Below are 20,361 nucleotides of genomic sequence, written 5' to 3'. Positions count from 1 at the left end.
GCGTGTGCACACATACTGCTCCACCATGTTGGTGAAATGCTGCCTCCTGCTAAGACGTTCCATATCAGCTGGTGGTGCTGGTTGTTGTGGCGTGCTGACAAAGCTTTTCCACATTTCGGCCATGCTAACCCTGCCTTCTGAGGTGCTGACGGTGCCCCAGCTGCGTTGGTCTTCCTCGTCCTCTGCCTTCGCCTTGTGCTTCCACTGTGCCCCCGCTGTCAGGTTGAAATGCCATCAGCAGCGTGTCTACCAGCGTGCGTTTGTACTCGCGCATCTTACGATCACGCTCCAGTGAGGGAATTAAGGATGGCACATTGTCCTTGTAACGACTTGGCGGTCGTTGCAGAGACACTGCAGCATGTAATCGTTCATGTGTGCCAGGCTGCCCAGAGGCAATGAAAAGCTGTCCTCTGTGGGAGGTGTATCGTCTGTGTTCTCTGTATCCCCCCATCCACGCACCAGTGATGGCCATGAGCTGGTCTGGGTGCCACCCTGCTGAGAACATGGTTCCTCATCCTCCACCTCCTTATCCTCCAGAACTGTGCCCTGGCTTGACAATTGTGTACCTTGGGTTTGTGGGTGCAGGAAACCAACCTCGGAGCCACTTGTGAATGACTGGCCAGAAAAACCACGAAATGATTCCTCTTCCTCCTCCTCCTCCTCCTGTGCCACATCCTCTTCCATCATTGCCAGGAGCTTCTTTTCAAGGAGACATAGAAGTGGGATAGTAACGCTGAGTACGGCATTATTGGCACTGGCCATGTTGGTGGAGTACTCAAAACAGCGCAACAGGGCACACAGGTCTCGCATGGAGGCCCAGTCATTGGTGGTGAAGTGGTGCTGTTCTGTAGTGCGACTGACCCGTGCGTGCTGCAGCTGAAACTCCACTATCGCCTGCTGCTGCTCGCACAGTCTGGCCAGCATGTGCAAGGTGGAGTTCCACCTGGTGGGCACGTCGCATATGAGGCGGTGAGCGGGAAGGCCGAAGTTACACTGCAGCGCTGACAGGCGAGCAGCAGCAGGGTGAGAACGCCGAAAGCGCGAACAGACGGCCCGCACTTTATGCAGCAGCTCTGACATATCGGGGTAATTTTTAAGGAATCTCTGCACCACCAAATTCAGCACATGCGCCAGGCAAGGGATGTGCGTCAAACCGGTTAGTCCCAGAGCTGCTACAAGATTTCGCCCATTATCGCACACCACCAGGCCGGGCTTGAGGCTCACTGGCAGCAACCACTCGCCGGTCTGTTGTTCAAGGCCCGTCCACAGCTCCTGCGTGGTGTGGGGTTTGTCCCCCAAACAGATAAGTTTTAAAACTGCCTGCTGTCGTTTACCCCTGGCTGTGCTGAAGTTGGTGGTGAAGGTGTTACGCTGACCGGATGAGGATCCGGTAGAGGATGAGGAAGCAGAATAGGAGGAGGAAGCAACAGGAGGCAAACTGAAGCGCCCTGCAATCCTCGGTGGTGGAAGGACATGCGCCAAACTGCTATCCGCCTCAGGCCCAGCCGTCACTGCATTTACCTAGTGTGCTGTTAGGGAGATAAAACGGCCCTGACCGTGCTTACTGGTCCACATATCCGTAGTCAGGTGCACCTTGCAACAGATGGCGTTGCGCAGTGCACACCTGATTTTGTCCCCTACTTGGTTGTGCAAGGAAGGGATGGCTTGCGAGGAAAAGTAGTGGCGGCTGGGCACGACGTACTGTGGGACAGCCACTGCCATAAGGCCTTTAAAACTATCCGTCTTCACCAGACGGAATGACAGCATTTCAAAGGCCAGTAATTTAGAAATGCTGGCATTCAGGGCTAGGGATCGCAGGTGGATAGGGGGTACTTCCTCTTCCTCTCCAGCGTTCGCTCAACCCTAGTTATCAGCACTTATTAACTGGAGAAAGTTTGCAAAAGTTTTACAGCAAAAAATTTGCAAAAGGACAAAGGTCCACAACAATATATGATGACTGTGATGTGGGAAAATATGTCTGGTCAGGATTGGTACACTGATTAATTTAACAAACTTTCCAAAAAAAATATATATATATTTTTTTTAATGCACCTCTCTCTATCAATTAATGAAATCTAGATAACTGCCTCTCACCTTCCCTAAGATCTCACTGTCTGACCCTATGGTAGCTGTACTGTCTAGAGATAAGGCTTTATATGCTGTCTCTCTGACAGACCTCCAGTCACATTAACCACCTCAGCCCCCCCTAGCTTAAACCCCCTTAATGACCAGACCACTTTTTACACTTCTGCACTACACTACTGTCACAGTTTATTGCTCGGTCATACAACTTACCACCCAAATGAATTTTACCTCCTTTTCTTCTCACTAATAGAGCTTTCATTTGGTGGTATTTCATTGCTGCTGACATTTTTACTTTTTTTGTTATTAATCAAAATTTACCGAAATTTTTGCAGAAAAAATGACATTTTTCACTTTCAGTTGTATTTAAAAAATAAAAAAAATACATTTCTATATAAATTTTTCTCTAAATTTATTGTTCTACATGTCTTTGATAAAAAAAATGCAATAAGTGTATATTTATTGGTTTGCGCAAAAGTTATAGCGTTTACAAACTATGGTACAAAAATGTGAATTTCCGCATTTTGAAGCAGCTCTGACTTTCTGAGCACCTGTCATGTTTCCTGAGGTTCTACAATGCCCAGACAGTAGAAACACCCCACAAGTGACCCCATTTTGGAAAGAAGACACCCTAAGGTATTAGCTGATGGGCATAGTGAGTTCATAGAAGTTTTTATTTTTTGTCACAAGTTAGGGGAAAATTATGATTTTTTTCTTTTATTTTTTTTTCTTACAAAGTCTCATATTACACTAACTTGTGACAAAAAATAAAAACTTCCATGAGCTCACTATGCCCCTCACAAAATACCTTGGGGTGTCTTCTTTCCAAAATGTGGTCACTTGTTGGGTATTTATACTGCCCTGGCATTTTAGGGGACCTAAAGCATGAGAATTAGTTTGGAATCCAAATGCGTAAAAAATGACCTGTGAAATCCTAAAGGTGCTCTTTAGAATTTGGGCCGCTTTGCACATCTAGGCTGCAAAAAAGTGTCACACATGTGGTATCGCCGTACTCAGAAGAAGTAGGGCAATGTGTTTTGGGGTGTATTTTTACATTTACCCATGCTGGGCGAGAGAAATATCTATCTAAAAGACCACTTTTCCAATTTTTTTTATACAAAGTTGTCATTTCACAGAGATATTTATCTCACCCCAAAACACATTGCCCTACTTCTTCTGAGTACGGCGATACCACATGTGTGACACTTTTTTACAGCCTAGGTGCGCAAAGGGGCCCAAATTCCTTTTAGGAGGGTATTTTTAGACATTTGGATTCCAGACTTCTTCTCACGCTTTAGGCCCCTAAAATGCTAGGGCAGTATAAATACCCCACATGTGACCCCATTTTGGAAAGAAGACACCCCAAGGTATTCCGTGAAGGGCATGGCGAGTTCATCGAAAAAAAAAATTGGCACAAGTTAGCGGAAATTGATTTATTTTTTTTTTTTCTCACAAAGTCTCCCTTTCCACTAACTTGTGACAAAAAGTTCAATCTTTCATGGACTGAATATGCCCCTCAGCGAATACCTTGGGGTGTCTACTTTCCTTGAGGTCATTTGTGGGGTATTTATACTGACCTGGCATTTTAGGGGCCCTAAAGCGTGAGAAGAAGTCTGGTTGATAAATGTCAAAAAAAAATTACGCATTTGGATTCCGTGAGGAGTATGGTGAGTTCATGTGAGATTTTATTTTTTGTCACAAGTTAGTGGAATATGAGACTATGTAAGAAAAAATAAAAATAAAAATAAAAATCCATTTCCGCTAACTTGTGCCCCAAAAAAAAAAAATCTTCTATGAACTCGCCATGCCCCTCAAAAGTGATCTTTTTATAGCGCCGCAGCGATTTTACGGTGTTTTTGCAGTGAGCAGAAAAAAATAATTCTGTCCCTGCGGTGGGGCGGACTGAACGCAAGTGTGCGCACAAGATCAGGCCTGATCGGGCGAACACTGCGGGTTTTTGTAGAGCCTATAGAACATGTCCTATTCTTGTCTGCAATTGCGGACAAGAAAAGGCATTTTCTATATAGTTCTGGCAATGTGCGGATCAGCAAAATGCGGAAAGCACATTGCCGGTGTCCGTGTTTTGCGGATCCGCGGTGTCCGTGTTTTGCGGATCCACGGATCTGCGGACCTGCAAAACACATACGGACGTCTGAATGGAGCCTTACAGGAGGGTGATCAATGACAGGGGGGTGATCAGGGAGTCTATATGGGGTGATCAGGGGTTAATAAGTAACCGGGGGTGTAGTGTAGTGGTGTTTGGTGCTACTTTACAGAGCTGCCTGTGTCCTCTGGTGGTCGATCCAAGCAAAAAGGACCACCAGAGGACCAGGTAGCAGGTATATCAGATGCTGTTATCAAAACAGCGTCTAATATACCTTTTAGGGGTTAAAAAAATTGCATCTACAGCCTGCCAGCGAACGATCGCCGCTGGCAGGCTGCAGATCTACTCGTTTACCTGCCGATCCTGTGAACGCGCGAGAGGACGCGCCGGCGCGTCCAGGAGGGCCGCCGCCAGGACGCGATCCAGCGTACGGCGGTCCTGTAGTGGTTAATGTACAAAGCTCAAAGTATTGCTTCCCTGGTTCTGATCATATATTGAACCTATTACACATGCCAGTATTGTACCTCCTGATTGGCTGAGGCTGACTGCAGGCATTATTGGCAAGCATGCCAGCCAGGGCCCCACCAAGGGTCTCGTGATCCTCCATCTTCATCTTCCCTGCAGTCATATGATCTTAAAAATGATGGACACCACGTGGAGCGATTTGTCAGAATGAAATTGCAAAAGTTTATTGCTTTCTAGTAGAGAAGAAGTACCCGGTGCTGGACGGGTATAAAGTCTCCGTCTGCTTGTGTGTTCATTGGATTTGTTCTAGGGGCGTCCAGGAGGTAAATCCATGTGTGAACCGAGAGTAAGGGAGGTGGTTTGGACTCCGCAACCAGAAAAGAACGCAAACACAAGTTCAAGAAAAATGCATTTACTACACGTTAATAAAGTGAAGTTAAAGTAGAAAGAACAAGGAGAAGGACAAGCAAAATACACTGTATAGTATGAACAATTCAGGGCAGGTTCTGCAATAGTTTCCACTTTTACTACGTCCGCTTTTTCAGTACGGACACTGAATGAACAATATTCCCAAAACTATCCCTCACTGACCCTAACTTCACAGTTGGTGCACCCCCCTTTCTCCCAGTGGTCCAGATGGACCGCTTACAGTTCGTAGAAGCGCACGGTGGGGCCTAATGTCGTTCCTTTCTTTTATAGCGGTGTCCTCTCCTCATGGTTATCACAATATCCGAAGCAATGAAATCCTCCTCAGCAGGCAGGGAAACCAACTGGATGCTTTGGAGTCCAACAGCAGATATCAGCACACGGACAGTCCAGCAGAATCCATACACTGAGGGGTGATGTAAGCCGCGGTTTGCAGTTACTGTCCGGTACTTCACAGCACTGCGAGTCTGTAACCTTTCAAGCAATAAAAAGATAAAGTCTCTGTCGAATACACCAATATCCTCGAGCGCTGCAAGTCTGAAGACAATGTGGGAAAAAGTCTATTGCTTGGCGAAAATGTAAGGAAAAAGACTGCGCTGCAAGAGTAAAATCTTCTATGTGTATAAAGTTCACTTTTTAAATCTTCAACTAGTAGAGTCACAAGCCACCTCACAATCCAACATTAGTGTGCAAACCTGTGGATGATGAAAACGCAATATGGTGTAGCAGGTTCCAAACAACTAACGCTCCATGTGAACAAATTTATACTCACAAGATCCCTTGTAAGTGAAGGCGTGTATAGATATCGATGGCATCAAGATAGAGCTCTGTGGAAAAGAGGACTATAGCGTAGTATATCACAACACTTAAAATGCCTGCAAACAGATTATACTTACAGTAGAGTCTGTAACCTTGGTGGCAATATCCACAGCCACAACGTCAGTTTCCCTGAGCACAGTCTTTTCAGCGTGGCTCCTCAAAAACGGACCGTCTCTTTATACTCTGTCCGCCTCTGGCCTGAAATACACACAGCTTGTCTGCACAGGAAAGCCCTCTAATATCTCCACACACTCTCCATACAGCACAGACACCTGTCTTTTCTCTTGCCAAGATGGCTGCTGCTCCCTGTCTGGTCACTGTCTGCTTCTCTTCTCACACTCTGCAAAAACAGCTGACATCATAGGGGCCGTGTCACTCCAGCATCATATTACAATGGCTGCTGTCTTAAAGGACCAGAAACACAGGAACACATATACATTCAATTTTAACACAGTTTAAATGGACTAATGACACTTAAGACATCATTGGGCTGTTTCTTACATATTCCCCCCGACTTTAAGATTGGCAGTCCCTGCGAATGACTGAATATCCAGAGGGTTGTACTTTTATGCACAGAGTGGTAGTGTACCGTTGTATGGCAGGCCAAACAAACTCATCCTACGCATACCGAATAGAGGGAGTGCCAGCATTTGGTCTAGTGGTACGTCTGAGGACCGTTGGTATACTCTGGGGTGCTGCAGCCATTCGCTGAGAAGGACCAGCGGACTCCGCACCAGAGGGAGCACAGGCGGGAGACACAGTAGTCACATGTGGGACATCCTCAGGCTCAGGGATTGGCCAACAATCATCCTCATCGTCATAGGCCCATTTCTCACCACCAGTCTCTGACTGTGGGAGCTCGTTGACATTGGCAGTTCCGTCACAATTTGTTTCTTCAGAATGACACGGGTGCAACATATTTTGGTGAAGTACTCGAACACAATCAGCCTCTTCCTTCTGGACTTCGTACACTGGCCCATTCGCATACTTGCAGCCAACAACACAATATAGCTCAGCCTCCCATCTGCTTTCCAATTTCTCTTGGGTCTTCTTGACACGCACCAGAACCAGGTCGCCTCGCTGCAATGGTGCTTCATGCACCGGAGTCTTGTCAGGATGAGAATTTTCTTGCAGGCGCTGCCGCACCAATAGCTGGATTGTCTCAAGTCTCTGCCAGTGCGCCCGAACCGAGGAGGTTGGATCCCTCGGAGGAAACCCATCCACATCATTCAACTGTAATTCTCCTATACTTCGCTCAGACCGCCCAAAGAGGAGAGTATATGGAGAAAACTCCATTGTAGAATGGACCTGATTGTTATAGGCCCACACCATCTCAGACAAGAACTGAGTCCACTGTAACTTCTTGTCTTCCCCCAGAGTCTGCACCATCTGTAGCAGAGTTCGGTTGAATCTTTCCCGTTTCCTTGAGGACGGTATGGAATCGTGTGCAACATCTTTATCCTGTACATACAATGAAATTCTTTCATTACCTGTCACGGAAGGTGTACCGAAAACTAGGAGACACAAAATGAAGATCCGACTGACTGGATCCAAAACTAAGGAACCAGAGGGTAAGCCCTGTAACAGACCTGGCTCTCTCCCTTACTGCTCAGCCTATGCAAAAATCTCTATGGTAGATGATTGCATACCCTTGTTCCTCGACTGTATGACACCTGAACACCCTATAATAGTGAGGGGACACGACCACCAGCTCCCTACACTTAATACGGAGGGAGTCAGGGTCACCTAGGATCCAGCAAACAGGAAAACACAAATGAATGAACAAACTTATCTGTAGAAGACTCAGTAGTAGCATCCAGCATGCACACACTCCAGGAAGTTGTATAAACCGCAAAGTGATGCAGTATGGGAAGGGATTTAAAGGGATGGAATCAGTGCAACTACATGACAGCTGAGAGAGGCTACCAAGATGAGAAAACAAAAGCAAATCAAAAGGAACCTCAAGCAGGAGGTTCTGAAGAACGTCTGTCAGAGCTTCTCAGATGTCTGGTGGTGACATTACCTGTTGCTCAAAGCAGGCACTCTGTTCGGAGTGGATGCGTTGGGAACACACGTACACTCGAATGAAATCTTGACATAGAGCCCGAGCCATTGACTCAGCTGTCTGGTCCTTGGTGGCGGTCACCACTAGAGATGAGCGAATTGAAGCTGACGAAGTGAAATTTGTTACGAATTTCAGGAAAAATTTGATTTTCACCAAAGAATATTCACTTGCGCTTCGTGGTAACAAAGGGAGGACAAACTGAACTACTATAGAAACATACTATGTAGTTATTTGGCGGCTTCCTATCTGTGCCATGGTCCATCCTCTTGCAGGGCTGACCAGTGGGGCCCTCTGCGCTCATGTTTCACAGCCATGGCTGCTGGGGAGGGGTGGGGTGGCATGAGAAGTACCAGCTCCATCAGCATCAGCCTGAGTCTAGAGTCACTGATGAGTAGCTTTCTTCACCCGCCTAGTGAAGAAACTACCCACCGGCAGCAGCATCTAGACCTGGAGCAGGACCTGAACCAGCAAGTGGTGTCATACTTGGACAGCACCTTGCCAGCCATCATTAAAGATCCGCTGGACTACTGGGCAGCCAAACTATATTTTTGGCCACAACTGGCAGAGTTTGCCCTGGAAAAGCTGTCCTGCCCCGCCAGTAGTGTGGCATCAGAGCGGGTGTTTAGTGCGGGCGGGGGCCATAGTTACACCAAGAAGAACTCGCCTGGCCACCCAAAATATGGAGAGACAGACCTTTGTCAAAATGAATCAGGCTTGGATCAGCCAAGATTTCCATCCACCAATGGCTGATGCATCAGACTAGATCATCCATGTGTAACGCCCCAGAGCCAACTTTGTCTGGCCCCCATTATCTTCAATGGTGCATGTATCATCTCATATATATTTATTGCCATATCCTAATATAATATGTATGTATTTTCTATGAAACTGTTGACACCCTCTCCGCTCTGTCAGGGGCTCTACTTGTATAAGGGGTTAATAGAACAGGTTCTGTAGACATCTGTGTGGAATCAGCTGACGACGGTGTAAAAGGAGTGCGCTTCTTCTTGGCACTAACATCGACCTGTAAGGCTGAGTTAATACTTGAGTTATTTGGTCGGTTTTGGCCCCGTGACTGCCCAAACCCTATGCGCCATCTGTCAGATTTCAAGGCATTGAGCAGATTAGGATGTCACCAAGAGGGGGGACATGGATCGTATTTTGTTGCAAAAAGAGGCCCAGTCTATGTGTAGGCTTAATACGATGAAGCCCACTGGCCTGAATGATGTGATCTCACACACATCCTTCATTTAGCCCCTTCAGACTGTGTACTTGTTTGACATCCTACCACTGGACACCTGTTTTCCTTCTGGTCATATCAGTTATGACAGACTATGCATTGCTGTGACTGTATCTTTATGGTTCACCTGTTATGCTGGATTCCCTGCGGTATGTGTCCCATTCCACATACAGATCACTGTGGAGCTAGGAACCCCTAACTAGATCTCCACTGCAGATTATACATTGCTGTCACTTAGGTCACATGGCTTATGCCCCATGGTATGGTGTCTCATTATGTGAGTGACTTGTATGCACGTACTTAGAACTATGGTTCGTTTATCTCACTGTGAAGCCATGTCCTTATTCTCAGTCCATCTACAATAACATATTGCCAGCAGTGTTCTTGCTGCATCTTCTTCCCGCTGATCACCTTTTGTATAATTGTGTTTCCCTGTAATAGCCGCCGCAATGTATTCCCCCTAGTATGTCCAGTGCTGGTGCGCTTCTCCAGGGAGTATACTTACGTCTCCAGCTGACCGGCGACATCAGAGCCGAGGCTCCCGCCTGGTTGGCTGTGTGAGCAGAGGTACATCCCTGGGGCGGGGTGTTCCGCTCTTTAAATTCCGGCACATAGGCGGCCGCTTCGTGGCCCACACAGAGCCGGGGCTCACATCAGTTTGTTAAAACGCCGGCTCTCACACTAGTAGAGTGCGGTTTAGGCAGGCACTTAAATATTAATCTTGTGTGCTCTGGTTATGTGCTCCTGAGGAAGTGCGCGGATTTAGCGCACAGAAACGCGTAAAGCACTTTTAGTAGTAAACTCTCGTCTATAAGTGCTGCTTTTTGGTTGTATTCGTGTAAGGGCCAGCCCCTGGAATTGTAGGGTTACATAGACTGTGATGGTTTATTTCCACCACTAGAGGTCACTGTGGCTCTGAGTAAGAGGAAGCTGAGGATTTTTGTGAGACACAGGAGGAGAAGCCAGGAGTTCCCGGGTTTTGAGAGGCCGGGTGTGTGTCCTGGGGAGCTGTGAGGATGGCTGCCATGTTAGGAGCCAAGTAAAGGCTAGTGATGGGACACCGAGCCTGACTGATGGAGTCCTGAGAAGCTGGCTGTGTTTGAGACAGATCAAGATAGACTCTTAACTGAAGAGAAAAGCAAGTGATTGATTCAGGAGCCAGAGGACACAGGCCACCACGCATCCGGACAAGACAAGCATCCACCTTGTGGGAGAAGACAACATCACAGACCTCTACTCAGATAACTCCAGAACTGTAAGTGTGCACCGGTGCTAATCCGCGGTAGGGCATAGAACAGGGGACTTTTAGATAGGAGTATAGTAGCTGAGTGTAGCCTGGACTCTGATGTGTTTGCTGTAGAAGGCATTTATCCTAGCTCTTGTTCCAGTATTCTGTGTAAACCTCTTTATACTGTTAATCCGATTTTCCGGCAGTTACATCTTGTTCTCTAATAAAGCCGGTTTATCTTCAGTCTCCTTGTCTGCTGTACTGTACTTGAATCCTGCCTTGCGGTCTCTTCCTCCCCTGACAGCTACATATGAGCCATACCAGCGTGTCATCATACAGCCTGTTTTGTGGAGATAACAGTGGCGGATCCAGAGCCTGGTCTCGGGAGGGGCACTTCCCCAGGAAATAGGAGATTATGGGGTCCCGCCCACCCTCAAGCCACACCCACACACAGCCCCACCCATATATCGCGCCCATACCTCTTACATCCAGTGATGTCTCCTTTGATGTAGATGTTCTCTTTCTTCATCTTCTCCATTCAGACCAGACCGCCATGATGATTTCTTTCATCAATCTCTCATCTCTGCAGAGTTTGACAGACAGACATCTTATTTTCCTACTTTTCCTCCCACCGTCTCAACATCCCATCATGCGCCCACAATACTGAGATGCTGTGCCCCCCAAAACTATACTATAGAAACAGATAAACCCCCAGAAAACACTAGTTACACACAGATAATTATTGAAACACAATGCCCTAAAAAATAACTGCACCCAGCAAATAGTGCCCCTGACACTAATAGTGTCACCATAATGTCCCCCAAAAATAACTGTGCTAAGCTGATACTAGTTGAACAGGATTTAGAGAAAGCACAGGCTGAACTTAAAATGAGGTTAACTGAAACACAATACACCAACTTTGAAAAAAGACTGAGCAAAAAACTTACTGTGGCCCAAATGGAAATTAAAGAACGTAAAAGGGACAAATTCCTGAGAGATAAAAACGACTACGAAAATGATAAAGTCTTTGACTGGAACAAAAAGAGAGGTCGCTCCAGGCGCAATTTACGCCGAACACGAAGTGACTTTTGGACAACGGACTCGGATTCGAGTCAATCAGAGAGTGGAGCTAATATTCTGGCCAGCAGCGGCCCCCCTTTAGGAAAAGAACCCAAAGGGGGAGAGGGTGCCGCAAAAGAAAAAGGCAACCAGATTTGCAAGTCTATGAGAAGGAAGAGGCAGGTCTCATAGAAACAGTAGAGACCCTCCTTCTTGACTCTTCCCCACAGGACTCTCCCAATGTTGTAATTAATCTCACCCCACATGAATTGTCCCCGAGCTGTCTCTCACTCCTCCGTCGAGGGCTGGGATACAGCTTAGTGGAACAATTCAATGTGGTGGACTTTGAAATAGATTTATATCGAGCTATACGTATATTATTTCTCAAAAAAATTTTGCTGAGGGCAATCCAACATGTCCCCCACCTTACCCTGGTGAAGTCCCTGCACGTATGACATGTGCCGATTTCCACTTAAAACAGTGTTTTAGTCATGAGGAGATTGAATATGTAAAGTTCCTTGCTGACATTGAGAGCATATCTGATACCATATTCCACAACCTTATGGGGTTTTTGGGTGGCATCAGGTCCACTTTTTTCCCTCCCATGCCGGCTGGCTCTGCCATTGACCTCTTCTACAAAAGAGTACTCAGGGATGTACGTGCACTGATTTACCCAGTGGCTCCTCCCAATATTACTCTGAGGAATGGTTAGCCCTGAAGTGGCTCAGCGGTTTAGATGACGTGGTCATAAAGCCCGCCGACAAGGGAGGAAATGTGGTCCTGATGACCAGGGATTACTACTTGGAGGAGGCAGCTAGGCAGCTTGATGACAGAAATGTTTATGAGAAATTAGGCAAAAACCCAGTCCCTTTTATACTTGTCAGGCTGCATTCGCTCCTTGACAAATAGATATGCAGTTTTTGCCCAAAAACATTATGGAAAAATTAAGCCCCAAGTTTCCAAAGAATCCTGCTTGGTACTTTGTTCCCAAAATACACAAGTCGCTGTCCCGACCCCCTGGGCGACCCATCGTTGCCGGGATCGGATCAGCGACTGAACCCCTTTCTAGGTACATTGATTGGCTGATGAGGCGTTTACTTAGGGGCACCCCCACCCAATAACTTTGAGTGGCGGGAGGAATTCCGCCTTGTGTCCTTAGATGTGGAAAGTCTGTATACCAGAATCCAGCATGATCTGGGATTAAAAGCCATAAGTATGGTTCTGAGTCGTTCCGACAAAGGCCCTACGTTCTCCAAATTTATACAGGAATCTTTAGACTTGATACTCACTAATAACGTGTTTTAAGTGGTACCGCCAGATACTAGGTACAGCGATAGGCACTTTCGCGAACCTGTATCTGGCGGTATTTGAGGAGACATACGTCTTCTCATCAGGGAACCCCTTTCTGAGACATATTCATCTCTACTTACGCTATGTAGATGATGTATTTCTGGTCTGGCCGGGCAGCGAAGAGGTTTGTCAGCAGTTTGTACACCATTTGAACAATACTAACCAAATGAACATGAGATTTACTCTCAATTTCGGTGGTGATTCCTTGGATTTTCTAGATGTGAGGATCACCACAGAAAATGATACCCTGTGTACCACAGGCTTCCGTAAACCCACTGCGACCAACTCGCTGCTCCACCAGACCAGCTTTCATCCATCTGCGGTGAAGGATGCGGTCCCGTTCGGGCAATTCATCCGTCTCCGCAGGATTAATAGCACGGATCAGGGCTATTTTAGTCAGGCCCACCAGCTTAAGGAGAGACTCTTAGAGAGGGGTTACCCACGGAGGGGCGTTGTTGAAGCCCTACATCGCACCAGCCACTACACACGTCACAACCTCCTTAGTGACAGGATTAAACAAAGTGACACTGACAGATTCACTTTTGCGTTTAAGTTCAGTCCCGCTGCTAGCATAGTGAGACAGGCCGTGTTAAACAATTGGGACCTACTAAAGGGTGATTCTGCCCTGGGTGACTTGGCCTAAAAAAAAAAAATTAATAACGTTTAGGAAATGTCACACTCTTAGAGACAAATTGGTCCATAGTGTGGTGAGACAACCCAAACGAAACTAATTGGTTGCAGAGTAGAAAAAATTGTTCATTTTGTTCCCATAACTCACAGAGTAAAATGCTAAACATTGGGGAGGTGACATATAAAGTAAAAGATTTCATCACCTGCCGTACTTCTTTTGTAGTGTACGTTATTACATGCACATGTCATCGGTTTTACATTGGTAAAACTATCAGACCACTATTTGAACGGGTCTGGGAGCACTTGAGCTCATTAGAACGGGACGGGGCTACCCCCGCCTGATCGACCATGTCCGCGTGGTCCACTGTGGTGATCCATCGAGCCTCTCTTTTGCTGGCATTGAGGCCGTGGGACCCATCCATAGGGGTGGTGATCCCCACCGCCTCTTGCTGCAACGGGAGGCCCGGTGGATCATCAGAACCAGCGCCATGGGTCCGCACGGCTTAAATGCTAAAAATGACATGGCAGTATTTTTATGAACACCCTGCTGATTTATGCGCTTTCATATCTGTTTATACCCGTTTTATGTATTTGTAACTTTTTGCCGCGATGATGACACCATGTCACTATGTTACTTTGTTTGGCTGTGTGTAAGTACACACAGTCCTGTTCACACTGGTCCTGTCTGCATTGCTTGATTTTAATTGCACATGTTGCGCACCTGTGGGAGCACCTCCCTGTTACCTGAGTGCTGGTCGGGTGGATGCCCATATATAGCACGGCTGTGCATGTGTGTGTCATAGCGGTCCGAGGAAGCGCAAATCACGCGCGAAACGGCCGTCACCGCCGATCAACACTGAAGGGCTATTCCGCTCCCCAGCCTGCAAACTTTTCCATGTATGCGTGAAATAAAGCATTGAAGTAATTTCAAGACAGTGGTGAGTGCCACAAATCTTTTCATCTACCATTACATCTAAGCTGATACTGTGCCAGGGCGCCCACACAGTAATAGTGCTCCCAAAATCCCAACAATAGTAATAATTCTGTGCCAGAGTGCACTTAGTAGTAATAGTGCTCCTACAGTGCCCCCAACAGTAATTGTGTCTCAGAAGTAATAATGCTCCCATAGTCCCCCAGTTGTAATAAAGCCCCCTTATAATGTGCGCCAGTACAAAAAAATGCTGTGGCAGTAAAAATAAATAAAAAATACCTCCTCTTAGTGCCCCCAGTCAATGTCCCCAGATTGCCCTCATGTAATAAAATGACCCGTACGGTGTGCCACTACAAAAAAAACACTTAGTGCCCCCAGTTGAGCTAAGGTGCCCATAGTGCCTCTATAATTTGTGCCAGTATAAAATACTTCTATATAGTGCCCCCAGAAGATGCCCCCATAGTGCTCCTCCCCTGTCCCCATAGTGCCCTTCATAATGTGGCAGTATAAAATTTCCTATAGACTGCCCCACATAGATGCCTCCATAATGCTTCTCTCCCCTCCTTCCCCATAGTGGTACCAAAATGGGTTCCAGTATTAAATGCCCCTATATAATGCTCCCATAGTGCTCTTTTCCCACATTCTCCTTAGTGCCCCCCCATAATGTGCCAGTATATAGGGCCCCCATTAGATGCCCCCATAGTGCTTCTTCCCCCCTCTCCATAGTGCTCCCCCCATAATGTTCCAGTATATAGGGCCCCCATAGTGCTTCCACCCTCTCCATAGTGCTCCCCCCATAATGTGCCAGTATATAGGGCCCCCATAGTGCTTCCACCCTCTCCATAGTGCTCCCCCCATAATGTGCCAGTATATAGGGCCCCCATAGTGCTTCTTTCCTACCCCCTCTCCATAGTGCTCCCCCCATAATGTGCCAGTATATAGGGCCCCCATAGTGCTTCTTTCCTACCCCCTCTCCATAGTGCTCCCCCCATAATGTGCCAGTATATAGGGCCCCCATAGTGCTTCTTTCCTACCCCCTCTCCATAGTGCTCCCCCCATAATGTGCCAGTATATAGGGCCCCCATATTGCTTCTTTCCTACCCCCTCTCCATAGTGCTCCCCCCATAATGTGCCAGTATATAGGGCCCCCATAGTGCTTCTTTCCTACCCCCTCTCCATAGTGCTCCCCCCATAATGTGCCAGTATATAGGGCCCCCATAGTGCTTCTTTCCTACCCCCTCTCCATAGTGCTCCCCCCATAATGTGCCAGTATATAGGGCCCCCATATTGCTTCTTTCCTACCCCCTCTCCATAGTGCTCCCCCCATAATGTGCCAGTATATAGGGCCCCCATAGTGCTTCTTTCCTACCCCCTCTCCATAGTGCTCCCCCCATAATGTGCCAGTATATAGGGCCCCCATAGTGCTTCTTTCCTACCCCCTCTCCATAGTGCTCCCCCCATAATGTGCCAGTATATAGGGCCCCCATAGTGCTTCTTTCCTACCCCCTCTCCATAGTGCTCCCCCCTATAATGTGCCAGTATATAGGGCCCCACCCCCTTCTTGCCATACTGTACTAAAAATAATTAAAACAATAAACACTTATACTGACCTCCATGACACTAACTCTTCCGGCCTGTGTCCCGCTCTGTACGGCTCAGGCGGCCCGATGACGTCATCGCACCGCCTGCATTGGCCTCTGCCTGCAGCCTATCAGAGGAACGGGCAAGGGAGACACCTCTTCCCTGCCCTCCACCGCCCATCTGTATCTGTATACAGATGAATATGGAGATGAGCACTTCTACAATAGAAGCCCCGTTGCCCCCCCCGGATCCGCCAATGGGATATAAGCGTTGCTGGTAAAGTGATTGCACCTAACTATCAGTAGATGCACAGTACAAGCTTAAGCGACATCTATGCAGTCAAATATGGGTTCACACCATTAATCACCAATACCAGCAACGTATAATTGATCTATTTGCACTTTCACACTGACTATGTTTGCAAATAGACATCTAGAGGATTAGGAATATATAATGTTATCCGGTGTGAAAGTAATGGACCTCAGCAGTGGTACCCTTAAGGGAGTAGGTTCGATCTCCTAAATAACTAAAAACAGAAGGTGCGGGGACCGCGCTCTAAATGAACAGTTTATGTCAGTTCTTGAATCCTGCAAATACAGAGAACTGTATGTGCATGCTTGTAACTTAAAAATTGGGAGTACAATAAACCTCTTACTTTTGAAGATACGGAGGGTATTGCACCATCTGTTCCATTCCTTCTTGAAGGTATTCGGGTCCGGTGTTTGGATTCCTTGGTTGGTGACTCATCACGAGATCTGCGGACCAGCAGGAGGTGGAATACAATCTTTTCGTATGAACATTACGTCTCTGCGAATACTGCCTCTGTTAGCTGGATGAGACCTCAGTTCTCTGTATTTGCAGGAGGCTGGAGGCACACTGGTTGGGAAACACTGATCTAGAGGATTAGTTCACCTGACTGATACAGTTAGTAGTAGTGTACAGCACGAAAATTGTGCTACATCTACGCAGTCACACGTGAATAAAGTTATATTACATATCCACGCCTCTAGTTGGACCCGCAGCATATTAAGAATTTTGGTTCTACACCCTCCACTATTTTTAATATAAATTAATAATAAAACTTTTTTGTTTTGAGTCTTTAACGTCCATGGTTATATGTGTTTGCTGTGTTACTGGAAGGCACAGTGTTCTACACCACTATAAAGGCTCTCTGCAGCCAGGAAATAGCCGCTTTTTAATGCGATTTGTCGCAAATATATTCAGACCTATCACAGAACCAAGTGCAGCGGCAGACCAGAGGCAAAACCCAGAGGACAGAGAGCCAGTGAGCCGTGTTCTTTACATATCCCCACCCATACTGGTGGTGGGGATGAACTGGGCCAAAGGCTCACTGGACCTCCAGGAAGTTCCCGGTACACTTGGCCGCTACATTCAGCAAACCACAGACAACAGGACTGGAACCCAAACAAACTCATGAAGAGGGCATTGGCTATTAGTTCAGTCCCCCACAATAACCTTCACCTTACCCCCACCTAACCCCTAGAAATAAACACACAACACCACTGCTTGGATTTTAATTGGCCACAGCAGCCGTTTATTGAATAAATACATAATATAATAACTTAAATTAACCAATGACGAGGGAGGTCCTAGAAGCCCCAATAACCTCATAAACACTGGAACACCTGCGTCTCCATCTTGCCCCCAGCCGTTGAACCCAGCTCGGAGGCAGCAACTGATGGACGCGTAATTAGTTACTACCAGCCCCTCCCGCGGGGCCCTCCCTACCTCAGGTACCACCATATTCTTCCACTTCAAGGACCTCCCCCGCCTCCAAGAACGTGCAGCTTGACTTCCTCAAACCTGCGCGTCCCTCCACATACGTAAGGCTATTTCCACTCCACTCTGGAGCCCCAGAGACCACAAATCCGTCCCCACCGCATTCAGATGCACTCCATCCGCTCTCCAAAATGCGCCATCGCCCTTCTCCAATACCTCATGCCGCACCACCACCCCCCCATTCCTCGCCATAAACCGTCCCACTGCCCTATTCACCTTAACCCGTGCCTTATTAAGGCTCTCCACTGACCTCGCACCCCTCCAAGCCTTCCGCGGAACAATGTCCGACCAAACTGTGATCACCCGCCGGGAACAACGCCCAAATCCTCAGCAGGTCGAACTTAACATCTCGAATCAACTCCCTAAAAGGACGCCTCCCCAAGTCATTGCCCCCCACATGTAGGACCAACACATCCGGAGGACGATCCAACCACACAAAATGATGAACCTCCCGCAACACTCCGCCCCACAACATACCTCTCACACCTAACCACCTGACCGTAGCCAACTCCGAACTAAATCCCAACTGGCGACCGCTCGGTCTCACGTCTGCTCTGATCGCCCCCCAAAACACATAGGAGTGACCTAAGATCCACACCAAAGCCGCCGTCCTCAGACCTGTGAACAGCAAAGGAACATAATTAATACAACACCTACCCCCCGCAGCACAACTACAACAATGCAGGCCGCACATACGATTTGAAACGCACCGACTCCCAACGCCCTATCCTCTTAATCACCTCCTCACTGGCACCTGCCCTGGCTGCCTCAGTCGCCGCCCCAATTCTGAACGAATGACCCGAATAGTCCTTAACCGGCACACCCAAACCCTTTAAACATTTTCTAAAGACTGCCAAAAATTGAAATCTAGACAAAAAGGAACCGTCCTCATGCCTAAGAAACGGAACCGCATCCCTCTGAAGACCCGAACCATAAAACCTTGCACACCGCACCGGGCACATACTACACCCTGGCACCGAAAACAAAGTAAACCGCTGCCCCCTACCCTCCTGATCCGTTTTTGACCTGCGAATCCGGACAAACACCCTATCCCCAGCCAACTCGACATCCTCTCTCCTAAGCCCCCCCGCTCTGTTAACACTGCCACACACCAACTCCCCCAAGTGGAAGGCACCGAAAAACGCTAGAGCAAACGCCGCCCTAAACAACACCAACTCCCAAGCGGAGCTACAAATGGCACTCAACTTATCACCCATCTGTAGCAACAACTCAAAAGACACTGGCCTCCTACAATCCATCACGCTACCTGCTCCCCTATGCCATCCCTTCAAAACATGCCGCACCAAAAAACTCTTTGTCAAATCCGGTAGCCCACGCCACTTCAACCCAAACGCCACGCCCGCAATAAAACGATTCACCTTCGACACCGACCACCCCTCACTCTTCAACTGACCCAGCAACATCAACAACCTAACATCCCCCTCCCCCACACCAGCCCCCCAAGTCCCATTCCAGCTTTCCCAGGTCGTCCATGCCTTACCGTACTCCTTCCAAGTACCCGGACTCAGTGAATCCCTCAACAATCCCATCACTTCTCCTCCAGGATCCCCCAAAGCCACGGCGGACACTCCATACCCTCCACCTCCGCTTCTGGCGCTAGAAGCCGGAACCGCTCCCACTGTAAACGAGAAAGAGAATCCGCCACAGAATTAGACACTCCAGCAACATGCTCTGCCACCAACCACACATTAAGCGACAAACATCGCAATACCAGAAACTGCAAAAGCCTAACCACCTGCGGGGAAGACGCAGACAAACTGTTGATAGCCTGAACAACCCCCAAATTGTCACAATGGAACCGCACCTTCCTGTTCTCAAATTTCTCACCCCACAACACAACCGCCATCACAATGGGAAAAAGTTCTAACAAAGCCATGTTCCTCACCCAACCCCGACTTACCCACGAATCCGGCCACCCGCCCGCATACCATTGTCCCTGGCAATAAGCCCCAAAACCCCCCCCCCCCCGACGCGTCCGTATATAACTCAAAATCCACACTATCACACAACTCCCCCATCACTAAAGACCTGCCATTGTACTGACCCAAAAATTCTGCCCACACCCTCAAATCCCCTTTTAACTCCTTACGCAATCTAATAAAATGATAAGGCGCTGACACCCCCGCCGTAGCCGCGGCCAACCTTCGACAGAAAATTCTACCCATTGGCATAATTTGACATGCGGAATTCAGCTTACCTAACAACGACTGCAAATCCTGCAACCTAATCTTCTCCCTCCCTATAGCCCTATCAATCTCCTGGCGCAAATCCAGCAACTTATCCTCAGGAAGCCTACACTCCATCCGCTCCGTATCTATGACAATCCCCAAAAAACACAACTCCGTCACCGGACCTAACGTCTTCTCCCGCGCCAATGGTACCCCAAAACGCGCAAAAACCGACTGTACCATGTGCAGCAACAAAGATCAAACCCGCGAATTTGCCGGCCCTAAACACAAAAAATCGTCTAAATAATGGATAATAGACGAACAACCCGAAACTTCCACCACCACCACCCACTCCAAAAACAAGCTAAAGGTCTCAAAATACGCACACGAGA

This window comes from Bufo gargarizans, chromosome 1, assembly GCF_014858855.1.
Source record: "Bufo gargarizans isolate SCDJY-AF-19 chromosome 1, ASM1485885v1, whole genome shotgun sequence".
NCBI lineage: Eukaryota > Metazoa > Chordata > Amphibia > Anura > Bufonidae > Bufo > Bufo gargarizans.
The sequence above is the reverse complement of the archived record's forward strand: the minus strand, read 5'-3'. Positions refer to the sequence as shown.